This window comes from Neoarius graeffei, chromosome 22 (genome assembly GCF_027579695.1).
Source record: "Neoarius graeffei isolate fNeoGra1 chromosome 22, fNeoGra1.pri, whole genome shotgun sequence".
Classification (NCBI taxonomy): domain Eukaryota; kingdom Metazoa; phylum Chordata; class Actinopteri; order Siluriformes; family Ariidae; genus Neoarius; species Neoarius graeffei.
This window is the reverse complement of record NC_083590.1, coordinates 12397656-12422294: the sequence shown is the minus strand read 5'-3', so window position 1 is coordinate 12422294 and position 24639 is coordinate 12397656. Positions and strand designations below refer to the sequence as shown.

General features: G+C 41.7%; 1 protein-coding gene and 1 pseudogene across 6 annotated transcripts in view; both read right to left on the bottom strand.

The window, feature by feature from the left end:
- LOC132870646 (NACHT, LRR and PYD domains-containing protein 12-like) overlaps nt 1-24639 on the bottom strand; it is a 426251-nt gene that overhangs the window by 161115 nt on the left and 240497 nt on the right. The gene's annotated exons all lie outside the window — the stretch shown is intronic.
- Nucleotides 1-24639, bottom strand: part of LOC132870647 (NACHT, LRR and PYD domains-containing protein 5-like) — a 147381-nt pseudogene that overhangs the window by 1312 nt on the left and 121430 nt on the right.

Here is a 24639-nt window from a genome sequence, read left to right as displayed (position 1 = left end):
TTTCTCCAGTCCTCTCCAAAAGTATAGGTTGTATTCAGTCACATGACTTTTGCTTGTGAGTTTACTTCTGGTGAATGAAGTGGTGGTCAGACAAACCAAACCAATCTGGCTGCCATTATACGAAGAGCTAATGAAACCGTCTCCGACTCTTTTCACAGTTTTGAGTCCAATGCACGGTCAAGAGACCTTCAGAAAGTTGCTCTTTGCAATGGGATTAGATCCATACACATTAACAAAGGATTTTTCCTACGAGTTGGAAAATTATCCATCCATTGAGTTCCCAGACATCTCAAACTACCTGGTGCTGCAGACATCGTTCTACACGGACACACAGATGGAAACCTGGAAGAGCATGGAGGAGAACAACTTTTTATATGTTGTATATAAAAAGTTTGTCAATCATTAGCCAAGTTAAAGATCTGGGGATCAGGACATTACAAGATAACTCCTGTATCCTTTATGCCTGGGTAAGTAGCATTTTTGGGCTTTTTGTACAGGTCTTTGCAATGGTTGCGAGAACGCTACAAGTTTTAGTATCAAGTGTTAACAAACCACAGCGGCTCGATTCTCAATCCTCCCTGCTCTTCTCTTCCAGGTAAATCATTCACAAAGATCCACAGAATCCGCTTTAAAGATCTGAGTATTACACATATTATATATGCGTTAGTTTACAATATGGCGACCACGATCAAACAGTAAACAAACATTTGAGGACTGAAGCATCTCCTGAACTTCAAAACATCACGACATACGGTAATGGAAAATGGTGAGAAAAGTGATTTGCAAATCCAAATGAAATAAATCAGAGGAATTTACAAACCTTTCATTAAGTGATCACTGCAAACTCGAGCGTTCTTCAACTCAGCTCCCTTTGAACTGAATGCCTTTATTGTCATTGCATAGCTGTACAACTAAATTTCAGTCCCTTTGATCACAACGAAAGGTTCAAGAGCCACCTTTCTCATTGTCTTTTGGTCTTTCACCCTTTATCACTTCACGGGGAACCCAGAAGAAACTTTTATTAGTTCCATGGCTTGTCTGATTTGAACAGCCCAAAACAATGCAAACATAGGGCTTTTTAACGACTAGCAAGGTGCCCCAGCGACAGTAACACTTTGTGAACGAGATTAGCTGAACACCATTTCACATTTTGCATATCTAATGAGGTGGATGTGATGTCAGATGCAATTCAGCAACTGGAACAGCAAGCCCAGCTGTTTTGTTTTTGATTTACACTGACGACATTTGGGTTTGAGATCAAAAGATGAATGAGATAATGGATCATAATTTCAGCCATTTCAGTTCTTTTTGCTTGTATTAGCATTTCTTGCTTTAGCATTTGAAACTTTTTCACCTGAATAACCATTTACACCATTTCCTCTAAAGTAGTGTTTCTTAACCACTGGGCTGCAGCCCACAGCGCCATCTAGTGGGCCGCAATTTTTTTTCAAGCTGAAGCTAATTTTTACTCATAGTAGAGTACAATTGCTGGGTTGCATCCGACATCACATCCACCTCATTAAGCTACGGTCACATTACAACTTGCAATGCTTTGCAATGGGTTGTCGATGAAAATGAGGCATTTTGATGGCGATATACACGTGAGCTAAAAGTTGTGGTCACATCAGAGGTGAAACTTGAAATGTCACGCCTTTGCGCGCTTGAGCCTGGCGCAGCTTGAGTGGCCACGTGCGGTCACTCCTGGAGCGCATTGTGCGCGCACTTGGGACCCAGTCGTTTTCGGAAAAACCTGATACTGATTTGTGCGAATCAACAGATACAGAAATTATTTTCAGAGACTTTACGAAGCATTATCATTATCATGGTCACATTTGTTTCTGACCATGTTTAGAACGCTGTTTAAATACTCTGCTTTCTGCTTCGCTTTTGTAAAAACTAATAATTTTTTAAAAACCCACAACACTTGAAAGACGACTCTGGACACTTACAGTGATGCATTTATGTCTGAGGATGACAGTCGACTTGCTAACTTTAGGACTGCAGTTGTCATGAACAGTTTTACACTCAAGTTTCCATCAATGAACAGTTTATCACTTCAACAAAACAGATTTCATGTTATAACTATAATAAATTCCCTGGTTACATAGTTGTACTTTGTGACTCCATAGGACACAGTTATAGAAGCGAGTTATTTATAATCATGCTATCTGTTATCACCCAGATGAGGATGGGTTCCCTTTTGAGTCTGGTTTCTCTTGAGGTTTCTTCCTCATGGCGTCTGAGGGAGTTGTTCCTCACCACCGTCGCCACCGGCTTGCTCATTGGGAATAAATTAGGGATAAAATTAGCTCATATTTAAAGTCTTTTTATTTTCTGCAAAGCTACTTTGTGACAATGTCTATTGTTAAAATCGCTATAAAAATAAACTTGACTTAAATATCATGCCTGCTAATAAACACTTTTCCTGCACTTAGATCCGTCTATCTTGTAGTGTTTTCATCCCCAGATCTTTAACTCAGCTACATATATAAAAAGTTGTTCTCCTCCATGCTCTTCCAGGTTTTCATTTGTGTGTGCGTGTAGAACGATGTCTGCAGCACCAGGTAGTTTGAGATGTTGGGGAACTCAATGGATGGATAGTTTTCCAACTCATTGAAAAAAATCCTTTGTTAGCCTGTAAGGCTCTAATCCCACTTAGTGGTTTCTATATCCACTTCTTTTGAGTGTACTTCTTGGTTTTAATAACCTGCTTGTTTGCTGAACACAAACATGGCAATAAGTTCTTGCGTTAATGGATCAGACTCCACTTTTGACACAGCTGGGTTCTGGTGAGTCTGATTTCTCTATCTGGAGTTCACTGTACATTACAGACAGTTCATTATAGAACCCAATATACAGTTTTTGACTGACTTGTTATTTTGACTTAATCTGCCAACAACAAACAGTGGAATGTGTCTTTATTGGTTGTTTAAATTATTTTTTAACCATTACTATCACCATCACATCCAGATGAATTTACTTCCTTGTCCTGTACGTGACACTGTGAAACACTGAACTGTGCAATTACTGATATTAATTATTCTAAAATGTTTAGTGATAGTATTGTAGCAGCATGAGGACCTAATTAAAGTACAGTGGATATAAAAAGTCTACACACCCCTGCTAAAATGGCAGGTTTTTTGTGATAAAAATGAAACCAAGATAAATCCTGTCAGAACTTATTCCACCTTTATTCCAAAATTAAAATCTATACAAAGAAAATGAAAACAAATCAGAAACTGTTTAGGGTAATAAAAAAAAGAAAAGAAAAACCATAGAAAAACCTGGTTGAATTAGTTTGCAAATCCCTAAACTACTACTTCATTGAAGCACCTTTGATTTTATTACAGCACTCAGTCTTTTTGGGTAAGAGTCAATCAGTTTGGCACATCTGGACTTGCCAATTTTTGATCACTCCCCTTGCAAAAATTTACGAGATGTGTCAAATTGCGAGGACGTCTCCTGTGCACAACTCTCTTCAGGTCACCCCACAGTGTCAGAGTGCAGGTACTTACAGATGTAATCGCAAGAAGACGTGACAAACAGCATAGAGCCAAATCAAAAGACAGAAATCGTAGTCAGCAGGCGGGCAAGGGTCGGTCAATCAGCAAATGGACCAACGTAGACAAAACCAGGAAGCAGAAATGTGAGAAGGATAGTGAGATTCAAAATAACAAGAGATCAGGCAGAGAATACAAAAGCTCGGTATGGACTGGGAAAGCAGAACAATACTTCACACTGAGGCAGTTTGAGAAGGACTTGAGTAGCGTGGTGGTAAGTGGCCTAATGACAGACAGCTGAGTTCAGTACTCCGGTGACAGGGCGCTGAGAGTCTCGGTCATTGTAGTCTTTGGCGGCCATGTTTATAGTTTGGTTAGCGGTGTTGGTTTCAGCGCTCCTACGGACACGCAGATTTTCAGTTGGATTAAGGTCAGGGCTCTGGCTGGACCATTCCAGAACACTGATCCTCTTTTGAGGAAGCCACTGCTTTGTTGATTTAGACGAATGCTTTGGGTCACAGTCATGTTGGAAGGTGAAATTCTCCTTCATCTTCAGCTTCCTAGCAGACGCTTGAAGGTTTTGTGCCAAAATAGACTGATCTTTGGAGCTGTTCATGATTCCGTCCACCTTGACTAAAGCCCCAGTTCCAGCTGAAGAAAAGCAGCCCCAAAGCATGATGCTGCTTCCACCATGCTTCACTGTGGGTATGCTGTTCCTTTGGTGATGTGCTGTGGTATTTTTGCACCAAACAACTTTTTGGAATAATGACCAAATAGTTCAAACTCTGTTCTTATCAGACCATAATACATTTTCCACATGGTTGTGGGGGACTGGATCTAACTTTTTACAAAGTTTAGCCGGGCTTGCATCTTTTCCTTGGTGAGTAAAGGCTTTCATCTTGCTACCCTACCCCACAACCCAGACCTATGAAGAACATGACCAATTGTTGTAAAACGTAGGGAACAGCCAGTACTTTCCAGGAAATCCTGCAGCTCCTTTCATGCTGCTGTAGACCTCTTGGTGGCTTCTATGACCAGTTTTCTCCTTTTCTTCTCATCAGTCTTGGAGGGACATCCTGATCTTGGTAGAGTCACTGCTGAGCCATATCTTCTCCCCTTGTTGATGACTGTCTTCACTGCGCTCTGTGGGATGTTTAATGCTTTGGATACTTTTTTGTACTTCTGCCCTGATTGAGACCCTTCAATGAGGAGATCCTCTTCATGTTTCGAAAGCTCTTTGTGGACCAGGGCTTTTGGAGAATGATACAACCAGGAGGATATCAGAATAATTCTACAGGAACAGCCAAACTTTTATCTGAGGTCAATCAGAGCCACTTTCATTGATGTCAGGTGTCTCATAACTACTATTTAAGATGAGACTGAATGTGATTTGGTCAATTCTGAACAGAGACACATCCTTGATTATTAAAGGGTGTGCACAATTATGCAGCCAGGTTTTTATTTTCATTTTTTTTATCCTAAACAGTTTCTGATTTGTTTTCACCTTCTTTGTATAGATTGAAATTTTGTTGATTTTTTTTAAATAACCACTGTAGAACAAACTGATAAATATCAAAATTAATGATCTGGGCTGGATAAAGGAATGTGTAATCACAGTCTTTCACTCTGTCGTGACCAACTAAACACCAAGTAACTGTAATATAATTCATAATAGCTGCTAATGACAGTGGAGCTGATCCATTACTGTGACTTTAACTATGAGAATTATGGGATGTTACCTGTGTACAGGTGAGGGGTCTCCACTTTTAAAGTGTTCAGGAAGACCCATAGACGCATCACTCTTCATGGAGACACAGCTGGGTTCTGGTGAGTCTGATCTCTTTCTCTTGAGTTCACTGTACAACATTACAGACAGTTCATTATAGAAACCATTTGCAGTTTTTCATTGACTTGTTATTTTGATTTAATTTCACGAAAAATAAACAGTGGAATATGTCTTTATTGATTGATTATTTAAATGATTTTGTTTGCCATTCCCATCACTTTTATTGTCACATCTGGATGAATTTAATTCCTTATTCTGTATGTGACACTGTGAAACACTGAACTGCACAGTTACTGATATTAATTACTCTAAAACATTTAGTGAGTGACAGTACTGTAGCAGCATTAAGACCTAACTAAAGTATAACAAACTGATAAATATCACAACTCTGCTAATGATCTGGACTGGATAAAGGAATGTGTAACACAATCTTTCGCTCTGCAGGTACTTTAACTCCGAGAATTATGGGATGTTACCTGTCAACAGGTGAGCAGTCTCCACTTTTAAAGTGTTCAGGAAGACCCATAGATGCATCACTCTTCATGGAGACACAGCTGGGTTCTGGTGAGTCTGATCTCTTTCTCTTGAGTTCACTGTGCAACATAACAGACAGTTCATTAGAGAAACCATTTGCAGTTTTTCACTGACTTGTTATTTTGGCTTAATTTCACGAAAAATAAACAGTGGAATGTGTCTTTACTGATTGATTATTTAAATGATTTTGTTTGCCATTCCCATCACTTTTGGCGGCACGGTGGTGTAGTGGTTAGCGCTGTCGCCTCACAGCAAGAAGGTCCGGGTTCAAGCCCCGTGGCCGGCAAGGGCCTTTCTGTGCGGAGTTTGCATGTTCTCCCCGTGTCCGCATGGGTTTCCTCCGGGTGCTCCGGTTTCCCCCACAGTCCAAAGACATGCAGGTTAGGTTAACTGGTGACTCTAAATTGAGCGTAGGTGTGAATGTGAGTGTGAATGGTTGTCTGTGTCTGTGTGTCAGCCCTGTGATGACCTGGCGACTTGTCCAGGGTGTACCCCGCCTTTCGCCCGTAGTCAGCTGGGATAGGCTCCAGCTTGCCTGCGACCCTGTAGAACAGGATAAAGCAGCTAGAGATAATGAGACGAGATTCCCATCACTTTTATTGTCACATCCAGATGAATTTACTTCCTTATTCTGTATGTGACACTGTGAAACACTGAACTGCACAGTTACTGATATTAATTACTCTAAAACGTTTAGTGAGTGACAGTACTGTAGCAGCATTAAGACCTAATTAAAGTATAACAAACTGATAAATATCACAACTCTGCTAATGATCTGGACTGGATAAAGGAATGTGTAACACAATCTTTCGCTCTGCAGGTACTTTAACTCCAAGAATTATGGGATGTTACCTGTCTACAGGTGAGGGGTCTCCACTTTTAAAGTGTTCAGGAAGACCCATAGACGCATCACTCTTCATGGAGACACAGCTGGGTTCTGGTGAGTCTGATCTCTTTCTCTTGAGTTCACTGTACAACATTACAGACAGTTCATTATAGAAACCATTTGCAGTTTTTCACTGACTTGTTATTTTGGCTTAATTTCACGAAAAATAAACAGTGGAATATGTGTTTATAGATTGATTATTTAAATGATTTTGTTTGCCATTCCCTTCACTTTTATTGTCACATCTGGATGAATTTACTTCCTTATTCTGTATGTGACACTGAAACACTGAACTGCACAGTTACTGATATTAATTACTCTAAAACGTTTAGTGAGTGACAGTACTGTAGCAGCATTAAGACCTAATTAAAGTATAACAAACTGATAAATATCACAACTCTGCTAATGATCTGGACTGGATAAAGGAATGTGTAACACAATCTTTCGCTCTGCAGGTACTTTAACTCCAAGAATTATGGGATGTTACCTGTCTACAGGTGAGGGGTCTCCACTTTTAAAGTGTTCAGGAAGACCCATAGATGCATCACTCTTCATGGAGACACAGCTGGGTTCTCGTGAGTCTGATCTCTTTCTCTTGAGTTCACTGTGCAACATAACAGACAGTTCATTATAGAAACCATTTGCAGTTTTTCACTGACTTGTTATTTTGGCTTAATTTCACGAAAAATAAACAGTGGAATGTGTCTTTATTGATTGATTATTTAAATGATTTTGTTTGCCATTCCCATCACTTTTGGCGGCACAGTGGTGTAGTGGTTAGTGCTGTCGCCTCACAGCAAGAAGGTCCGGGTTCAAGCCCCATGGCCGGCAAGGGCCTTTCTGTGCGGAGTTTGCATGTTCTCCCCGTGTCCGCATGGGTTTCCTCCGGGTGCTCCGGTTTCCCCCACAGTCCAAAGACATGCAGGTTAGGTTAACTGGTGACTCTAAATTGAGCGTAGGTGTGAATGTGAGTGTGAATGGTTGTCTGTGTCTATGTGTCAGCCCTGTGATGACCTGGCGACTTGTCCAGGGTGTACCCCGCCTTTCGCCCGTAGTCAGCTGGGATAGGCTCCAGCTTGCCTGCGACCCTGTAGAACAGGATAAAGCAGCTAGAGATAATGAGACGAGATTCCCATCACTTTTATTGTCACATCCAGATGAATTTACTTCCTTATTCTGTATGTGACACTGTGAAACACTGAACTGCACAGTTACTGATATTAATTACTCTAAAACGTTTAGTGAGTGACAGTACTGTAGCAGCATTAAGACCTAATTAAAGTATAACAAACTGATAAATATCACAACTCTGCTAATGATCTGGACTGGATAAAGGAATGTGTAACACAATCTTTCGCTCTGCAGGTACTTTAACTCCAAGAATTATGGGATGTTACCTGTCTACAGGTGAGGGGTCTCCACTTTTAAAGTGTTCAGGAAGACCCATAGACGCATCACTCTTCATGGAGACACAGCTGGGTTCTGGTGAGTCTGATCTCTTTCTCTTGAGTTCACTGTACAACATGACAGACAGTTCATTATAGAAACCATTTGCAGTTTTTCACTGACTTGTTATTTTGACTTAATTTCACGAAAAATAAACAGTGGAATGTGTCTTTATTGATTGATTATTTAAATAATTTTGTTTGCCATTCCCATCACTTTTATTGTCACATCCGGATGAATTTACTTCCTTATTCTGTATGTGACACTGTGAAACACTGAACTGCACAGTTACTGATATTAATTACTCTAAAACGTTTAGTGAGTGACAGTACTGTAGCAACATTAAGACCTAATTAAAGTATAACAAACTGATAAATATCACAACTCTGCTAATGATCTGGACTGGATAAAGGAATGTGTAACACAATCTTTCGCCCTGCAGGTACTTTAACTGTGAGAATTATGGGATGTTACCTGTCTATAGGTGAGGGGTCTCCACTTTTAAAGTGTTCAGGAAGACCCATAGACGCATCACTCTTCATGGAGACACAGCTGGGTTCTGGTGAGTCTGATCTCTTTCTCTTGAGTTCACTGTACAACATTACAGAGTGGACATGAGACAGTTTTTCTTCCACAGAATTCCGACACAAAATACCGCCGAGATGAATTTGTATCATATCGTAAATCACCATATTTCTGTTCAATATTCATTCTGACCGCAACCTCTTCTTACACACTCGGCGGCAGCAGCAGCAGAGGGAGTAGCATGTGATAACACTCATTTGTTATTTTACTCAATTAAAGCACAATTTACCCTCAAACAATCTTTCTACATTAACAACAGCACCATGAAATAGCTTTATTACAGCTCGACTGAAAAGGTAAAAAATATGTTCCTAACAGAGGAAAAATACACCTGAGATTATAAATCCTAATCTACTTTTCTTCTGCACTAAACTCCAGCAGCTACTTCACTGGCTCTCCAGATCTCTGGGCTTATAGTGTAGCTATCTGTCTAGTAGCTTTCTAACAGAAACAGGAAATATGCATCGTCCCAATGAGCTCATCCTCTTTCTCATCATAGCTGCTGTAAATGTGAATAAACAAAGGAACGCATTCATAAACAGTAGAATAAATTTTATTCCCTGCTATTGAAAATGTTATTAAATGTTATAAGCACTTTCCCTTCAACAGGTTCTATTGGTCTTAGTCGATAGGACATGAAAAAGAATGATAAACTCTGATGAGGGTTCTCCAGGGTCTCCCAAAAATGCTGATGTGTCAGAATCTGAGTTTAACACTCCTACTGTGTCCTTGACTTGTGAGTGACATCAAAGCAAAATAGAAAACCAGATGTCAGCCATGTTGGTGGATATACAAATGTGGGCTAAAGTGATGTTCTATGCAAAACATAGTCACGGGTGCGCAACTGTCTTTGTTTTTCCACTGCCTTAAGCGTTCTTTTAGCTCTGCCATATCTTTGTGCTGTATATGGTTGTGGTCACAACAGTACTCGTGACCATGGTGTGTTCTGATTTTTTTTTACAATTCTAGCCGTGATTCGGAAAGAGAGCGAGGAAACTCTGAGGCTTAGTACGGAGAGGAGACGAGCACGGCTGAACAACATTAGCAGGGCTGATCTAACAGAGGCTAAAATCAAAACAGCTCATGTTTGCAGTAATCATTTTATCTCAGGTGAGATTCAAAAGCTTTCTCAATATCATGGAAGAATTTTATTTCATGTTGCTTGAATTTTGCTATAAAATGAGTGTTCTCTTGTCGTGGTTCACTCAGTTGTTGTTATCATTTTAACACGTGTATCATCATTTTGCTTCTAGGAGCGCCAGCAAAATTATATGACAGAAACAATCCAGATTGGGCACTCACTCAGAAGTTGTTGAAGAAACCTTTATTTGTCACATGCACACTTCAAGCACAATGAAATTCATCCTCTGCATTTAACCCATCTGAAGCAGTAAACACGCGCACACACACCCAGAGCAGTGGGCAGCCACACTACAGCGCCCAGGGAGCAGTCAGGGGTTAGGTACCTTGCTCAAGGGCACTTCAGCCCAAGGCTGCCCCACGTTAACCTAACTGCTTGTCTTTGGACATGGGCTACGTTTCGTCCAAGGTCGGACTTGATTCTTTCGGCAGCCAAACCAGATAGAACACGTTATCTGGGTACTCGATGGTTGGTAGAAACATCTTATCTTCAGAAAAGTCTGACTTTTTTAAATAATACAGGTCAAAACCACACACATCTATCTTCTCTTTTTATCGACTCTTCACTCAGCCGTTCAAATCGTGGTAATACTGAGAAAATTCAGCATTGTTCACGCACACGCTTTCAGCAGCTGCCATCCTAGTTCCTTTGTATATCCACCATCATGGAGGATGCTCATGACGTACCACATTTTGATCACATGGTTGCAAGTCATCTATTGATATTGCAGTGATGTGATTTGTGTCAACACCACCTTCTTCTCTCCGTGCTTCCACGGAAGGCGGTCGCATTTTCTCTGCTCTCCCTCTCCCTCCTTTTTTTCCCTGTTTGTGCTTCTTTGTCTCGTCTTGTCTGTCTATACTTTTTGAAGAGACTCTCTCTGCATTGCTTTCTAAACTAAAAAAAAAAGCATGGAATTGATAAACTAGTCTCCTAACGAAATTGACACAGTTCTCGATGAGAAGCTTGGGTTCGGGGGAACCCACCTGTCCTGCCGGAACGTTCGCGGCTGGTTACATGATGGGCGCGTGGGAGCGGTGGCAGGTCGTGTGCCTGGCAATTCTTTCTGTGGAGGACACTGAAGATATCTACCTATTCGGAACCATGATTACAGGACTTTTGCTGATTGGATTAGGCATTGCCCTGGTATATCGAGGAAATCAGACAACAGTGACAGCTGTTCAAAGCCCCACAAAGCTGCCCGATATGATTGAAGTGGTGGGCAAAGCTGTCAGCACTCAGACTGTGGCTATTCAGAACTTGAACCACAATATGGTTGTCATCTTGGAGAAGCTTTCGGCTTTGCAAGGAATAAGTATTTCGGAGACCAATTTGAACAGAATGGATGAAATGAACAGATATGGACGAGCGGTGTGGACGTGCAAAGTAGGGCTGGGCGATTTTACGATTACGATGTTATTCACGATATAAAATCTCTACGATTAGAAATTAGACACGTACGATATGCCTACGATAAGCCTACGCCTTCAATAAAATTACTTCATCCGAAGTTTTGACAGACACGCAAATAGCCAATCATAACTAAACAGTACCGCACGTAACCAATCAGTTGGAAGAGAGCCACGTCAAGTTAGGTTGCGTGCACACACAAACACACACACGTGTAGCAGCAACGCACAGCATGGCTGTGGTGAAGTTTGCAGGAGCGCGGCATTTCTCCAACAAAGCATGAAACAAAGCGATTATAAAAATGAGCGAGAAGCCGACTGACCGGAGTTCTGAACAGGAAAGTCAGAGCACTGCCCTGGAGGACATCGTTGAAAAGAAGGGCCAGAGATCTTCGGTTGTGTGGAGGTATTTTGGATATTTAAAATCGGACATACAACAAAGTGTTACACAAAACCTTAAATACACTGACGTACAGGATTGCACTTTTTTTCTCCTTGCAGCATAAGGTTTACACATCAATATGTCTTTTATGTTTATTTGAAAGCTGCTAGAATTTGCACAAATGATTAACAATGGTATATAGTTTTTATTTTTCAGTTTATTAATTTGAACAAAAAGAACAAAAGAATCTGCATCCAGTTTGTTTTGGTTCTGTGAAACTTGAAGGCTTGTTAAGCTATTTTTGTTAATTAGGAAGGAACTACTAATTTGTAATGTTCATATTTTGAGCAGATGGGGTGTAAGGGGTGTCCATGTGCCTTGCAGTACAGCCAGTGCTGTGAGGGTTGGCTAGCCTAGTTTATACCGGGCGAAGAGTGAAATCAAGTAGCCTGCCAATGAACCGTAGGGCAGGGGTCTTCAATCCTATCCGCAAAGGGCCAGTGTGGCTGCAGGCTTTCATTCCAACCAAGCAGGAGCTACACCTGATTTCACTTGTTTAATCATTTCACCCTCGTCTCCAATCAACAATCAAGTGAGCCTCCAATTTGGCTGTAATGAAAGCCTGCAGCTACACCGGCCCTTTGCGGATAGGATTGAAGACCCCTGCCGTACGGCATCCTAGCCAACCTCACCTCCTAGTGGTACACCCTGGAAACTAGTTCCTCGCGGATCTAGGCCAATGAGGCAATGGCTCGGAGAAGGAAAACTCTAGAAAAAACCTACTGCGATGGGCTAACAACCCACCCAGTTCAATTTATTGTTACCGAAGCACGGACAACTGAAACCAATTGCTGGAGAGAGGTTGTCCGTGGCCTATGCTCCGCAGGGAGCCAAGGGCCTAAGTAAGTAAGTAATATTTTGAGCAGAAAATTAAAGAAAATACAAAAATGGTGATTTGATTTATATCGTGATATATATCGTTATTGAAAATTTTGAAAAAATATATCGTGATATAATTTTTTCTCATATCGCCCAGCCCTAGTGCAAAGACTGCGTCTGTTCGAAAGACCAAACAATCTTTATCTTATCGACATTCGGCTCCCTGAGACAGCACTGGCCTTGGTTAAGGCCGTTGCTGGGACAACATCTCCCCCTGAAGGTCACTGCTGGGAGACGCTCTCGCATTCCTTCTCCAACTTTCCGTGATCACCGTTTTCACCCCCAGTGTGACAAGTGGGTGCGTGACCAGCGCCCTCATGGCTACAGGAGCGGACGGCTGCTTGCTTGCGCTGGGTTATCTCTACCTCCTCCCCTCTCCCCCTTATCCCCCACCCCTGATTGCCCCCTCCTTTCCCCCCTTAAGTCCCCTGTTTTAAAGTGGACTTGTGTTATTGTGTGCTTATGTGCGGAGGTTTTTTAATGTTCCCAAACTGTACTCCTGACAGGAGCATAATGCAGGGGTGCTTTTTTTCCTCATCTCTCCTCATGTTACTACTGTGTTTCTTTTTCTTTTATCCCTGTCTTCCTGTCCTGTTCCCCCTCTGTAAGGACAGGTTGATGGTCAATTTCACTGGTACAGTGATGATAAAGGGTTCATTCATCTAATCAGTCTGGTCCTGTGAAGCCTGTATTGGGATACGACTCGTATCGTGGCTTTAGTGTATCGTCTCATACCTACTCTCTACTCTTTAACTGCTTTATTATTTTATAAGAACATCATTTTACTGACAGTGAACAGAATCTGAATGTTTACAGTGGTGACTGATAACTTTATCCTCAGAATGAAAAGCTTTGTTCAGTTATTCTTTTCATATCTACTCGCTCCATATTTCAGATATGAACAGGTAATGACTAAAATATTAGAACATGGCAGCTTACCGCTTTTCTGAGGGTGGGGTCACATTATCTGTGTCCAGATCACAGCTCTCCATTTTTGAATATTAGTGTATGGACACACACAGCTCATGGACTCACTGCTGATTCCTGAAGATGCGGATGCCTTCTGCTGGAATTAATTTCACTCCTAGAAAAGACAAAATAAACATGTAGTTAAAAGAAAAGAAAAACCATTTTTAAAAGATAGATTATGATGTAAATTAACAATTCATGTGAAAAATTGAAAATAAGGAGCTCACACAACTAAGATATCCATCTCCAAAAGTCAAATTTCTATGCAGAATGGACGATTTCATGGAGGCCACCATTGAAAATATTTTAACCGATCAGAAAAATCCCCCCCCCCCCCCCGATCATTTCCGGTAGTGCTCTGACGTCATTTGAGTGCAAGACACAGAAGCTCTGCATAGCAAGTAAGGCTTGAAGCTGCCTCTGGCTGGAGATTATTTCATTAAAAGTTTATATATGCAAAAAGATGAAATTCCATTTCTCTAAAAAAAAAAAGTGGACAGGGAAAGATATTACTGATATCACTGATCAACAGCGAGGGAAGAGTGAACAGCTGATGTATTTCTACATGACTGAATACAGGGAGGTAACTTTTCATATTTATATCCCCAGTACAAGTAATGCTGCCGTGATGCCTCATCCTGTGGGCTGTAACCTTGCTAGACAACCTACAAACAGATCTGCATACAATCTGACTTACCAAAATCTGTTGAGGAGGCAAGTGCGTGAGTTTTTACATGTTCTTAGCAGCATAAGCACTCGTTAGCACGCTTAGCATGCTCCCGACTCATTCATGAAAAACTTCATCAAGACGTCCCCAGGCTAGCCTACTGTAATTACCGTAGCAGACAGTCCAACCCCCGCGGCAACTCAGAAAGAGGGTAAACAAACACTGCTTCACGCAGCTCATGTGCTCAGAACATTTTGAAGAAAATTGTTTCATTCAAACAACTTGGATGCACTGGCATTAGGAATACTGTACAAGCCAGCACTGAATCCAGATGCAGTTCCCACAATCTTCAGCCAAAAAGCGGACAAGACAAACAAGACAACACGGTCAGTAGTCCGCCAAAGAGAAGTTCAAAGTTTAAGAAAACACTTTTTATGGCTTTCCTTACTTTTTTATTAAGCGTGATATGTTATTTTGACTGGGGGGGGCGGCACGGTGGTGTAGTGGTTAGCGCTGTCACATCACAGCAAGAAGGTCCGGGTTCGAGCCCCGTGGCCGGTGAGGGCCTTTCTGTGCGTAGTTTGCATGTTCTCCCCGTGTCCGCGTGGGTTTCCTCCGGATGCTCCGGTTTCCCCCACAGTCCAAAGACATGCAGGTTAGGTTAACTGGTGACTCTAAATTGACCGTAGGTGTGAATGTGAGTGTGAATGGTTGTCTGTGTCTAGGTGTCAGCCCTGTGATGACCTGGCGACTTGTCCAGGGTGTTCCCCGCCTTTCGCCCGTAGTCAGCTGGGATAGGCTCCAGCTTGCCTGCGACCCTGTAGAAGGATAAAGCGGCTAGAGATAATGAGATGAGACTTCCTTTGGGCATAAACATAATAATTGCTGATGCAGCTAAGCAGCTTGATGGTTGTTGGGTGTCTTGTTTTGATTCAGTGTTGTCAGAAAAGCCTCGGTAATGACTAACTAAAACAACTCTAAATATTGTTCACTTGTGTGTAACTAATTGTTTTGGTAATGCTTGTTTTTCATGATCATCGTTATTCGTGTCATTCTCCAAAATACTCGAGGAAATCAGTGAAGAAATGTCGCTGGCGCTGTGGTCCAATTTGTCGAATATGACTGTACTGTAAGTGACGTCACACTTTAAGGAAACCATTCGAAGTTCTTTTAGGTTTACAGGGATGTGTTTGTGGAATAGCCGACCTCCATCACTGCAATCTAGTCAAACACGTGATCATTTTAAGAAACAGGTGAAACAGTTTTTATGGAGTAAATTCCAACCCCAGTTTTATGATGTGTATATAACTAATTTTTAATCATTTTGGTGCCATTTCCATAATCTAGTTGTACTCTGTGATAATTACAGTTTGCGTATATTTTTGTTTATACAATTGTCAGTTTATTATTGTCTCTTATATTTTATTGTTTCCTACTGGCATCAAGAGGACCACATTGGAAATAAGTGTATTTTATACTTTGTGTTGTCGTTGGTGCTATTTATACTGCATCTTTTACATGTATGAATTTTACCAAATAATTCATACCATACCAGCAGCTTCGGTGTTTCTGGCAATATTCCTGCCTTTTTTCGTACAAATGCATCTTCCTGTAATGTCCACATTGTGATAGAATGGCCCTCTGTCAAAGTGCATTTTTTAATCTAACAACAAGTTTCCATTCACACACACATGCGCTCATTTCATTTATATAACTTTACAAGAAATCAGTAGTTTCTTTCCTCTTTCTTAATTGTCTGACCAATCACAAGTGGCCTAGTATGACACGGCAGGTCACGGTCTTTTGACAAAACAGGAAGTGAAATGCCAAATCTGTCCCTCTGAGTTACATGGAGTCAAGAGGAAATCTTTTGGTGGAGACGGTGGGGACCTCGACTGGCTATCGTAGCCTGCAGGGAATCGGCCGTCAGACATTCTGTCGCATGTCCCAGACCCGGTGAAATGTAACTGAATTGTCTTGGCCAGGCCTAAGGGTCCCATCTGCATCTCATCATTGCTGAGGAGTGTGCTCCCATCACCCAATCAAGCATCCAGCAAGAGCAGGTCATGATATATTTTTTACCATATTAGCATGCCATTGTGTGTTATGCCTGATGTAAAGACTCTCGTCTCTGCGAGCCTACCACACAGATTTAATACTTGTCATTTTTAGGGCATACCTAACAACGTGTTTTCTTTCTCTCCCCCCCCCCCCCATCTGTCCCTCTGAGTTACATGTTGATCCTGGGATTGAGATGCTGGCCTCTTCTGCCCCTCGGACCTGCTTGATCCATCCTGGTGCCCTGTGTCTGGTCGGAGTTTTATCGCCCCACTCCTGTGAAGGACGGCCCCATGAGGACAGTTGAGGGTTATATCTGTTAAAACTGTTAATATTATAGTCAGGCTGTCTGTTGTTGCCCAAATGAGGATGGGTTCCCTTTTGAGTCTGGTTCCTCTCGAGGTTTCTTCCTCATGTCGTCTGAGGGAGTTTTTCCTTGCCACCGTCGCCACAGGCTTGCTCATTGGGGATAGATTAGGGATAAAATTAGCTCATGTTTTAAGTCGTTCAAATTCTGTAAAGCTGCTTTGCGACAATGTTTATTGTTAAAAGCGCTGTACAAATAAACTTGATTTGATTTGATTTGATTTGGTGAGAGTTACCGTGAACGGCACATCGTTGCGTGTGGCTGAGGAGCCCATTTTAGCATTTGGAAGAAGAGTTTCGGAGGTGTCTTTTGGATGGATTTTACCGCTCGTGGTGGAATACAGGACTGCGATTTCTAAGAAGTGGAATGGACAGATTGGGAAATTGCACAGGTACCATAATAGGAAGTGCAATTGTTTTGCCTGTCTTACCTTGGTTACTTCAAATACAACCCCAATTCCAAAAAAGTTGGGACAAAGTACAAATTGTAAATAAAAACAGAATGCAATAATTTACAAATCTCAAAAACTGATATTGTATTCACAATAGAACATAGACAACATATCAAATGTCAAAAGTGAGACATTTTGAAATTTCATGCCAAATATTGGCTTATTTGAAATTTCATGACAGCAACACATCTCAAAAAAGTTGGGACGGGGCAATAAGAGGCTGGAAAAGTTAAAGTTACAAAAAAGGAACAGCTGGAGGACCAAATTGCAATTCATTAGGTCAATTGGCAATAGGTCATTAACATGACTGGGCATAAAAAGAGCATCTTGGAGTGGCAGCGGCTCTCAGAAGTAAAGATGGGAAGAGGATCACCAATCCCCCTAATTCTGCGCCGACAAATAGTGGAGCAATATCAGAAAGGAGTTCGACAGTGTAAAATTGCAAAGAGTTTGAACATATCATCATCTACAGTGCATAATATCATCAAAAGATTCAGAGAATCTGGAAGAATCTCTGTGCGTAAGGGTCAAGGCCGGAAAACCATACTGGGTGCCCGTGATCTTCGGGCCCTTAAGGCCAATTTATGCTGACAACCCAGTCCTCGCAGACGGTGTCGCAGATAGCGTCTGCGTAGCCCCCCCACCTTCGCAGACGCTCTGCGTGCACCTCCCAAAAATTGTGACCACCACAGAAGCCTCGCAGACAGTGTCGCAGACAAGAGGGCTCTGATTGGTCCACTCTACATCCGCTGTACACGCACTTCCGCTTCCCTACTTTCCCGGTTTGTTTTGTTTTCACGACCAGCATTTTTAAAAACACGAGCGAAGATGGAGCAGCATGAAGAGCGGTTGATTGAGGAAGTACGTACATCTATACGACTCCAGGTCTAGTCATTATAAAAAAAAAAGTTCTAGTCATTATAAGTAACCGGAGGATAAACACTCCACTAACCACACCCACCAACTACTCCTAGAGACTTCGCGGCCCCTTGCGTTGTGACGGTGAATAACATCGCGCACGCCTATTACTCCCCACTCAACAATAAATTACAACTGTCTGCGAAAAGCTATCTGCGAAAGCCTTGTCGCAAGAGCATGCAGAGGCCTTTAGACGGCACTGCATCACATACAGGCATGCTTCTGTATTGGAAATCAGCTGCTGGAGCCGCGCGCGCGCTTCCCGGCCGGAGCCGCGAGCTGGCGCGCGCGCGCTTCCCGGCCGGAGCCGCGAGCTAGCGCGCACGCGCGCGCACTCCAGAACCTCGAGTGTTGGCTCCGGCAGCTATTTACACTGGATCCGGTGTAAATAGCTGCCGGATCATAATTACAGTAAACTAGAATGGAATGTTAACAGCAATGTAATGCCTTTTCTGGCTAATTTTATTCATCTTACCTCCAACAAAGTGGTCACTACACAAGCGTTGGTATGCCGCTATCCATCTTCTCCGTCGGTCAGCATCTACCGCGATCCGATAAAACGATAACCCTTGTCTTGTTTGTTGATGGTTACTACATCCAGGTGCACAACAATATAGTGGCATGATGGAAGTCTTGCTGAAAATAAACACTTTCTTAGCTGCCGTTCCTCAATGTTGGCTGTGGTAAACTACTGGTAGTACATGTCCAAAATGGCGGCCGCGTCTGTCGTGACGTCACGTGAAAAGGGTCCATAGTTCAAAGAAGAAGCCGTATCTAAACATGATCCAGAAGCGCAGACGTCTTCCATGGATTACAGCAAAAAAAAAAATCATCTGACTGAAAAAAAAAAGCTCCATGTCGTTGGCCCCTACCACGTCACCGATGCGTCAAATTTTAAACGCCGTGTTGTCCATTATCCCCTCGGCCCCTACTTATAGTACATTTACATAATTTTAACAATGACTAAAGCTAAGGCAAGACTTTACCATTGTCATTACTGGCTATAAATGATGAAACATCAAGTTTTCAGCGCAAAGTGCAAATTTATTTCAATAATACTTTAGTAATGCACAACAGTGGTTAAGAGAAAAGTGCAAGTGCAGTCGAACTTGAACCATGCTTTCAAAAGAGTGGAACAGAAAGAAAAATAAGAAAATCTGTTGAAATAAAGCCAGGAAACAAGAAAAGTAAAGTGAAAGTTCACTTTTTCTGCTTCTTCGCAGTGAAGCCAAAGGCATCTAGTTTGGCAACACCTGATGCCTGTTTTTGTTTCTTTTTCCTTGGCACAGCAGCAGGAGCTTGCCATTATCGCCCATTTCATTTCGCCAAGCCCATCTCCACTTATTCTTTACCGTTTTGTCAATGTCTGACACATCTGTGCCTTCATTTAAAAGAAGCGCGTCCATGCTGGCAAAACCAAAAGTAATTTGACATGCTCTAGTGATGGAAATTGAAGGGCCTGTGTCAGGTGAAATATGGCCTTATACGCAGTACTCGAGTTGAGGGGGGGGGATGTGGGGGGATGGCATCCCCTTTCTGAAATAAAAATCTCAAATCTTCCCCCTTATAAAACGGCCATCCCCCCATCACATCCCTTGTGCCATTTTACCAATTAATGTGGAAATTAGCCTACTATTATTTTAACAAATATTACTACCATTTTAACATTAGAGGCTTTGTGCAGTGATAGCCTACATGTAGCCAGATAAAAAAGACACACATTTATTTATTCGGTTGCACCTCTCATTCACACCTACAGTACCAGTCAAAAGTTTGGAAACGCCTCTAATTCAGTGGTTTTTCATTATTTTAAAATTTTCTGAATTGTAGATTAATACTAAAGTCAGTCATCGACATTATGAAGAAATATATATGGAATTATTTGGTAAACAAAAAAGTGTTAATCAAACCAGAATATATTTTATATTTTAGATTCTTCAAAGTAGGCACCTTTTGCTTAGATGACAGCTTTGCACATCTTGGCATTTTCTCAGTCAGCTTTATGAGGTAGTCACCTGGAATGGCTTTCAGTTTACAGCTGTGCCTTGTCAAGAGTTAATTTCTTGAATTTCTTGACCTCTTAATGTGTTTGAGACCATCAGTTGTGTTGTGAAGAGGTAGAGTTGGTATACAGTGAATGGCTCTATTTGAGTACTGCTCTAATCCATATTATGCCAAGAACTACTCAACTCAGTAAAGAAAAACGACAGTCCATCATTACTTTAAGAAATGAAGGTCAGTCAGTCCGAAAAAGTTTGGGATGAGTTGGACCGCAGAGTGAAGGGAAAGCAGCCAACGAGTGCTCAGCACCTCTGGGAACTCCTTCGAGGCTGTTGGAAAACCATTTCGAGTGATTACCTCATGAAGCTGATTGAGAGAACGTCAAGAGTGTGCAAAGCTGTAATCAAAGCAAAAGGTGCCTACTTTAAGAATCTAAAATCTAAAACATATTTTGGTTTGATTAACATTTTAAAGTTTACTAAATGATTCCTTACGTGTTGCTGCATAGTCTGGATGACTTCAGTATTCATTTACAACGTAGGAAAAAAAAATTTGAAATAAAAACATCGAATTTGAAGGTGTTTCCAAACTTTTGACTGGTACTGTATATGGAGGTTTCAGTCACTGAAAACAGCTACTTTCACAAACTCTGGGCAGAGTGGAGATTTCTGAAAACTCCATCTTCAGACACGCGTGTAAATCGGGAAAACGAAGCAACAGTGGGCGAGAGGGCGCGTGTGAATATAATGAGTCATTGGTGTGAATCTTTCACCGAATGCCAATTGTCCCAGTTCTTCATGAAATCACACGTGCACGCACAAATTCATTAGGTTAACTTTCAAATAACTGTTTTTGTGCACTTGCGACACCGGAGCCACTTTCCTGAATTTTGAGCTTCGGAGTATTAGCTTCCACTGTTTTCTGACTGTGGCAGCGGGGGCGTGGTCAAGCGCCGGTCTGTGACAGGAGGGCGGAGTCAGGGAAGGTGAGTGGCAGAATCACTACACCTGAGAGCAATTAACCTGTGTTTGTGTGTCTTCCCAGTGACCGCGCCCTATATAAGGAGGGAGAGCAGAGATCAGAGGAGCTCTTCCCTGAACAGACACCCGTTGTGTGTGTGTGTCTGACTGAGTGACTGTTATACTGAAAAGTGTGACAATAAATACAAAATTGGAACCTGATCTCTGTCCTGCCGTCCTCTGTGCTCCACCCACATGCTCCGAACTGCCACACTGACCTTTTGTGCTTAGTGAATGAGACACTTCATTACACTCCACTGACTGGCTTCCAATTCCGGACTTTTTTGAAAATGTAAAATATAGGCCTACGAGATGTTTTTTTGGGACTTAATTCGCGTTGCTCCTTCACTATTAATTTTTGAGACTGATGAGGCACTAAATACTGTGGAATTATTTTCTCCTTACTATGAAGTTTGGCATCTTAAACAAGTGTCGGGAAATCTTGCAGCCCGACTCTGCAGCCTCCAATGTTTAAGCGAACTGCTGAAACCATAATGTTTAAAGATTAAATCGTAGGCTAATCAAACCAAAGAAAAATACAGCCTTTCCAGGATGTTGTCTGCCGAAGCCTGTTTAACCTACAAAAGGCTTACTTGAGCAACTTGAGCAACTGTTGCGGCTTCAACAGGGCTGTTTAGATTTTTCACCTGATCACCTTTCAATAGGCAAATATCATTATTATTATTATTATTACTACTACTACTACTACTACAATAGGCCTAGTATTAGTAGTAGGCAAGTAGTTGCCTAGTAGTAGGACAGCCAAATTGTTTCATCAGTGGAGCCACCGTTAAAAGGAAACTGATGCGGAGCGCCTCGGGGTGAATCGCGTCCCGAGGCGCGGGGCTGGCCTGCCCAGGCAGCGCTGGTTCATTGGGGAGAGGGCAGAGGTCATTGGCTGCCAAGTTTGGCATCTTAAACAAGTGTTTAAACAAGTGGCCGAGTTACGAGCGTGCAAAGTCGGGCTGGAGCCGCCGATAGAAATGAAACTCAAGCCGAGCACCGCGGCTCGCTGCTTATGCCTAGCCTCCCTGGGACTAGACAGTAGCGGAGGCTATATTTATTTATGCCTATCTAGCGCAATAACTTATTCCTTTACATATACTCAAACATAGCACAAGAAAGGGTTCAACAACAGGCAATCACAGCAGCTTGGTGAAGTTCTAAATCACATCGGTGTCAGACCTATGGGCCTACCCCCTTTTTTTTTTCTTCCTAGGATCTGCATCAATCTCATTATTGACCTTTAGCGCTCCCAGTTGACGGAAATCCGTCGTAGCGACGGAAAACTTTAATCCATGCGTCTTCTCTGGGCCAAGGCTCATTTAAAATGGGCTGTGGCAAAGTGGAAAACTGTTGTGTGGTCAGACGAATCAAAATTTGAAGTTCTTTATGGAAATCAGGGACGCCGTGTCATTCGGACTAAAGAGGAGAAGGACGACCCAAGTTGTTATCAGGGCTCAGTTCAGAAGCCTGCATCTCTGATGGTATGGGGTTGCATTAGTGCATGTGGCATGGGCAGCTTACACATCTGGAAAGACACCATCAATGCTGAAAGGTATATCCAGGTTCTAGAGCATGTGAGTGACAATTTTGCTGACACAAAAGAAATGGCAATTGCATATCACTTTCACCAACACAGGACACATAGCTAAGTACTTACCTTCCTATTAGTACGTTAATTTTAATTCTACATTTCCATATTTTGGAAAGGACCAGGAAAAAAAAAAATCATGCACTTGCTGCCCTTTTTCTGACTTTGAGCCCCTGCCCCTCTATAATCCTGTGCACGTCCCTATGTGTGTATATATATTCTAGTGCACAGAATGAAAAATGAAATGAAACTAATCATGTAAATAATGGATGGAACATAGAGTTACATGTAAATATTGCAAATTAACTATTTAGAAACAGATTGATCCCAATTCATAGCTATAGTTACAATTTGTGTGTAATCAATCATCTAATAATAATAAAATTAAACAAGTCCTAAATTAATTACAATTTACTGCATAATTATAACAAAACAATAAATAATTCTAATACTCCATTTATTAGAAAATATTTCCATCCAAATTAATATTTCTAAAACATTTAAGTTTTTTGACATAAATTTAAAGAAAACCTAAATTACATCAGGTAATATCTACAACCCTGATTCCAAAAAAGTTGGGACAAAGTACAAATTGTAAATAAAAACGGAATGCAATAATTTAAAAATCTCAAAAACTGATATTGTATTCACAGTAGAACATAGACAACATATCAAATGTCAAAAGTGAGACATTTTGAAATTTCATGCCAAATATCAGCTCATTTGAAATTTCATGACAGCAATACATCTCAAAAAAGTTGGGACAGGGGCAATAAGAGGCTGGAAAAGTTAAAGGTACAAAAAAGGAACAGCTGGAGGACCAAATTGCAACTCATTAGGTCAATTGGCAATAGGTCATTAACATGACTGGGTATAAAAAGAGCATCTTGGAGTGGCAGCGGCTCTCAGAAGTAAAGATGGGAAGAGGATCACCAATCCCCCTAATTCTGCGCCGACAAATAGTGGAGCAATATCAGAAAGGAGTTCGACAGTGTAAAATTGCAAAGAGTTTGAACATATCATCTACAGTGCATAATATCATCAAAAGTTTCAGAGAATCTGGAAGAATCTCTGTGCGTGAGGGTCAAGGCCAGAAAACCATACTGGGTGCCCGTGATCTTCGGGCCCTTAGACGGCACTGCATCACATACAGGCATGCTTCTGTATTGGAAATCACAAAATGGGCTCAGGAATATTTCCAGAGAACATTATCTGTGAACACAATTCACCGTGCCATCCGCCGTTGCCAGCTAAAACTCTATAGTTCAAAGAAGAAGCCGTATCTAAACATGATCCAGAAGCGCAGACGTCTTCTCTGGGCCAAGGCTCATTTAAAATGGACTGTGGCAAAGTGGAAAACTGTTCTGTGGTCAGACGAATCAAAATGTGAAGTTCTTTATGGAAATCAGGGACGCCGTGTCATTCGGACTAAAGAGGAGAAGGACGACCCAAGTTGTTATCAGCACTCAGTTCAGAAGCCTGCATCTCTGATGGTATGGGGTTGCATTAGTGCGTGTGGCATGGGCAGCTTACACATCTGGAAAGACACCATCAATGCTGAAAGGTATATCCAGGTTCTAGAGCAACATATGCTCCCATCCAGACGACGTCTCTTTCAGGGAAGACCTTGCATTTTCCAACATGACAATGCCAAACCACATACTGCATCAATTACAGCATCATGGCTGCGTAGAAGAAGGGTCCGGGTACTGAACTGGCCAGCCTGCAGTCCAGATCTTTCACCCATAGAAAACATTTGGCGCATCGTACAATGGAAGATACGACAAAAATGACCTAAGACAGTTGAGCAACTAGAATCCTACATTAGACAAGAATGGGTTAACATTCCTATCCCTAAACTTGAGCAACTTGTCTCCTCAGTCCCCAGACGGTTACAGACTGTAGTAAAGAGAAAAGGGGATGTCTCACAGTGGTAAACATGGCCTTGTCCCAACTTTTTTGAGATGTGTTGTTGTCATGAAATTTA